General features: G+C 43.1%; 1 non-coding gene across 1 annotated transcript; it reads left to right on the forward strand.

Moving 5' to 3' along the window:
• The first annotated feature begins 4,333 nt into the window (after nt 1-4,333).
• LOC141636212 (small nucleolar RNA R71) lies at nt 4,334-4,439 on the forward strand. Its single transcript, XR_012540839.1, has one exon. It is a non-coding gene; the product is annotated as a small nucleolar RNA R71 (small nucleolar RNA).
• The last annotated feature ends 1,090 nt before the right edge of the window (nt 4,440-5,529 follow it).

Genomic DNA, 5,529 nt, shown 5'->3' on the forward strand with positions numbered 1-5,529 from the left:
CCCCTGATTCCACAAACAACAACGGGTCGGTATTATGCAACAAACAAGACAAACAAATGCAATACTCGTCCGATCATCATCAACTCCCAATCACCCAAGCTCACATAAGTAACCGCTACACACTAAAGTGTGTAGCCCCGCCAGATTACCCATCGCAACAGGTAATCCTCGCCGCCGATGGGTGACCGCACCGATCCCACCTAGTCCAGCTCCTCAACGAGCGACAACGATCCCTGTCCCTTAATGTGCACATCCCCTCCCGTGGCGGGTTCCACGGAGGGCGAACTAGGTGTGAAGCCACTCCCGCAAGTGACTCCACCACAATCACAATCACATGACATTACTGTCATCTCAATCCCCTCACACCAACACTGTCACAACAATCTCCATACTACGATGATCAACAGACAACGATAATTACAACAACATGTCATGTAAAGCACAGTAAACTGAGTAGGGAAACCCTACCTTAGCAATCACAGCAGTATGCAACACGGACAATCAAAAAGGCTCCTGTACGAAGTCTTCTCCTATACAATGATCATACAACACAATTACACTTTGTACAATTCCCAACATCCCCTTCCCATATAAATGTACAAAGAACCCAAAAAGATGCAATAATTACAAAGATAGAACTTACCAACAAGTCAACAAGAACTTATACGCAAGAATCACCGCAATTATCCACACAAAGATGCTACGAAATGCTCAATGGAAGGATTAGGGAATGATTTGGGTATGATTAGGGTAACGTAGAAATGATAATGCTGTGAAAAATGATATTAGAAACTGACGCGGAAATATAAAATACCCTAATCACTCCTTAATCAAACCGTCGAAATATAACTTCGCCAAACCGGACACTCGGTCGAGTAAGTGCATACTCGGCCGAGTGTCCAATACTCGGTCGAGTATTCACTATACTCGGCCGAGTATTCCTCGGCAGAACCGAAATAACACGCACTCAGAGCACTACTCGGCCGAGTAGGCTCTACTCGGTCGAGTAGGCTCCAAAGAAAATCCGTAGTGTTACAGTGGTGGCAGCAGGGACCACGGTCTCAGCAGAGGACGGAACTACAGTCGAACTAGTCAAAGGCATTGAACTACTATCCATCCTAATCAAGTAAGCAAGGGGAAATGACAAGCAGATGAATCGATAAACCGCAAAACCCCCAAATTCCAGTCGAATTTTTCGACTTAAGCATAGACCCTAACCCTAATTACTTCATAAATTCGAAATAAAGCAATTAATCAACAATAAAGTAAAGGGAGACTTACTTGATAATGAAACCCACAAGAAGAAGCAAAAATAATCAACAAAACAAGTGCAATTGGCGGAATTTCGAACACAAAACCGCAAACCCTAATTCCTTAATTGACCGTGAAAATGAGCACGATTGAAGGGGAAATTAAAAGGCAAAAGTCGAAATATTAGCTAGGAACAATTTGTGGGTGTTGGATTTGGTAAAGGGCAAAGATTATGGAGGTTTTTGGGGATTCGCACGAAAGGGAAAGACAAATGAAGATGATAGTGAAATAATGAAAAAAATAGAAGTTTAAGAGTTACTTCCTGCGTGTGATTTGCAATTTCACTCGACCGAGTGATTTGGAATCACTCGATCGAGGAGTTTGGACTTCATTCTTCTCGATCGAACATAATTGTACTCGATCGAATACTCTCTATTTTAGCCATTTCGATCGAGTAACTGGAAACTACTCGATCAAACCCGTTCCTGTGCATTCCTCTCGATCGAGTACAAAAAGTACTCGATCGAGTCCTTTTCTTCGTGTAACTCATCACAATGAGTTATTGTCTCCCCAAACCTGCATAAAAACACTCGCAAACATATCCCGAACATACCAAATCACAAAGTAACTGTCTATTGTCTTTCTAGCTACGCTAAAATAGTCTAAAATCTAACAGTTCTAAAAATGCAAATAAAGAAATTCGACGGAAATTTAAAATTAATTTTTACAATTTGTTACACGGGGCATTCCCCGCTCAATTCCCAAAATAATTCAGTAGCCCAAAGGAGGGCTTCTGACTGGAGGAGGTCCCTTCAGCGTCCTTGACCGTCCTCTTCGTTTTCCACGAGCTTAAATTTGAACCAGTAGGGCGAGAATAGTTAACATCCACGTATGCACGAACTTTTCTCGTCCCTTTACCTTTCCCATCAGCTTTGACGTTAGGATGCCCGGTTTGATTGACTTTAATTGCACTACGACCTTTGACAGCTCCTGCATCTATTCCATCTGTACCTGCAGCAAGGAAAACAGACGAATGTTCCTCCTTTTCGCTCTCAGTCTGAGGCGGAGGGGTCGCAATTGCAGCACAAAATTCCACATTTTCAGCTGGAGTGTCAATATGGGAGTCAGTAGAGGAGAGGGCATTGCAAGGTTGAGCTTGCATGGGAGCCCTACGAGACTTAGATTGATGAAAAATCAATTCTTCATCTCCTACCTGGAATGTGAGTGTCTTACCCCCGACATCGATCACTGCGCAAGCAGTGAATAAAAATGGTCTCCCTAAAATAATAGGGGTGTGAGTGTCCTCGGGAATATCAAGCACTACGAAGTCAACGGTAATAAAGAATCACCCGATTTTGACAGGTATGTCTTCTATAACTCCTAACGGCTTTGATATACTATGGTCGGCCATCTGTACGGTTATGTTTGTGCAACTAAATTTGGTCAAACCAAGTCTCTTAGCAAGAGACAAAGGTAAGACGCTCACGCTAGCACCAAGATCGCATAGCGCATTATCAAATGGGTACCTATGTGACATGGAATCGAGAAACTACCCGGGTCTGACTGTTTAGGTGTCAACTTATTTTGAACTAGGGCAGTCCCTACCTCAGTTAAAGCTACCGTCTCATGATTGTTGATATGCCTCTTACGTGACAAAATTTCTTTCATAAAGTTTAAATAAGAGGGTACCTGTGTCACCAACTCGGCGAATGGAACAGTAACCTGTAAGCTTTTCAGGAGCTCGGCAAATTTACCAAACTGTTGATTGGCTTTAGTGCTCTCTAATCGCCTTGGGAAGGGCACGGTAATAGGAATCTCAAGCCCTTTGTTTCTCTCTTCCAACGGCTCAGCAGGTTTAAGCTCTCTGTCTGTCGATCGATACTTTTTACCTCTCGATCGAGTCTTTCCAGGTGAAGTTTCACTCGATCGAGCAATAGTAGCCTCTCGATCGAGTTCCTCAATAGCAGCAGTGTTCGATCGAGGCAAATTTCCACTCGATCGAATAGATTCTTCAATATTTTCACTCGATCGAGTGGTTTGAACCACTTGATCGATGCCTTGATTATCCAGTTCACTCGATTGAGTAGAATTTGCCTTCGATCGAGTGATTTCAGCTTCTTTTCTACTCGATCGACCTCCTGAAACTTGTCGAACGAGTATATTCTTCGTGGTAAGCATATTTTCAGCGACAACTGACTGTTCATCCTCCATAATAGCGTCTTTTGAGTCTGAAATGTCCTCATCAGCTGACAATTTTGCTCCTTCATATGAATGACCACTTCTCAAATTAATCAAATTTACCGTCTCATGTGGATTCTTCTCAGATTGGGACGACAATTGACCCTGCTTCGTTGTGGACTGGTTCGCGGCTAACTGAGCAACTTGGGTTTCAAGTGACTTGATTAAAGCTTCTTTCTATTGGTCACTCATCTTCCATTGCTTTGTCAATGACTTAATCATTTACTTCTACTCAACTAGCTCACTTACCCCTCCTGAAGATGATGCGCCTTGATTCGGTGGAGGAAAAGAAGGAGGCTTTTGAAAGTCTTGTTGAGCCTTGTGAGGAGGGACATATGGCTGCTGCTGTTGCGGTGGAGGAGTGGGATTAAGAACATTTTGACTTGTCCATCTCAAATTGGGATAGACTGCCCCTTGATTGTTGTAATAAGAACCTCCTCCTTGCCTATATTGCTGAAAACCAAGGACTTGTTCTTTCTCAGTTAGACAGTCAATAGCAGTATGACCGTCATTGCTTCCACACCTCTCACAAATGACAGTTTCCTGTCTTGTCAACAGATGAACCGTTTGTTGAACTCCAGCAGATTGCAGCTCCAATCTATCAAACCGAGCATTCATGGATTCTAGCTGAGCCACGACTGCCTTATCAACCGAATAGACCGTTCGAATACCGTCCCGTGGGTTCCCATATTCAGCACAATGGGTCGACATCTCCTCAATAATGCCCCATCCCTTATCATCATCAATATTCTTTTGAAATTTTCCGTTGGATGAGGCGTCCAGTATTGCTCTGTGGTCATCGTACAACCCATTATAGAACTGGTTGCACAAGAACCACTGATCAAAACCATGGTGAGGAAGAGGCCTCACTAACTTCTTGAACCGCACCAAGCTTCATAGAAAGTCTCATCAGGTGCCTGCTTAAAACTAGTAATCTTACCCCCTCAGCTGATTAGTGCGTTGTGGAGTGAAGTATCTTTTGTAGAAGGCAAGTGCGAGAGTCTCCCAGTTGGTGATACCAGCAGCAGTCCAGTCAAGATAAGTCAGCCACTCACGGGCTGAGTCAGTCACAGAAAAAGGAAAAAGCACTTCCTTTATCTTGTCTTGAGTTACTCCCTTAGTAGCGGGAATAGTAGAGCAATAGTCGGTAAAGACTTCCATATGCTTTCGCGGATCTTCACCCGCCACACCTCGGGACAGATTCCTTTCCACCAGATTTATGTAGGACAGACGGATATCAAAAGTGTTACCGTCCTCAGTTTGGAGGTTAAAACCTTTAGGAATCGAGGATGCTTTGGGCTTCGATTGACTTGCAATGTTAGGCATCTTTAGTGACTTGTTGGCAGAAATGAGATTGTCTTCTTCAAAAGACTGGTCTTCTGTAAATAAAAAGTGTTGTAGCTCGGGCTCGGAAGTACTCAAGTCTTCCTTTCGAAGTTCTCTTTGCAGACGGAGTCTATGCCGAAACAGTCTTTCTGGCTCCGAATCAGCTGGAAATAATACCGACCAGTTTGACCTGGGCATACACAGCACTAAAAGAGATAAATGAGAACTGTCTCAAGGAATAAAAATTCCCTGAGACGGATAAAAATAAATGAAAATAAAAACAAATAGGGCTATTACCTCCCCGGCAACGGTGCTAAAATTTGATAAGGTCGTTTTGTACCAAAAATAAACCTAATTAAAACTAATAAAGAAGCTAGTGATAAGCAGGGTCGATCTCCACAGGGAGACAAGATATCTGTTGATGCGTGTCCCAAATATGATGTTTTACACGCATTTCGGAGCTCATTTATGTAGTTTAAGCTACTATTTCCCCTATTTCCATCTACTTTTGTGTTTTGTGTAATATTGCAGAAATGTGAAGAATCCAGCAGAAATCGAGCCAAATCCATCCCCGAGTACTTAGCATTGCATTTGACATGGAGTAAAGACTCGGGAAGCAAACTTGGTGCGCGTATCGAGGCTCGAAAGACAACTTTACGAGGCTTTTGGAGCAAAGTACCAGCTAAAGCAGTCGATTGACTTACCTACATGGTC

The sequence above is a fragment of the Silene latifolia genome, chromosome Y (assembly GCF_048544455.1).
Source record: "Silene latifolia isolate original U9 population chromosome Y, ASM4854445v1, whole genome shotgun sequence".
NCBI lineage: Eukaryota > Viridiplantae > Streptophyta > Magnoliopsida > Caryophyllales > Caryophyllaceae > Silene > Silene latifolia.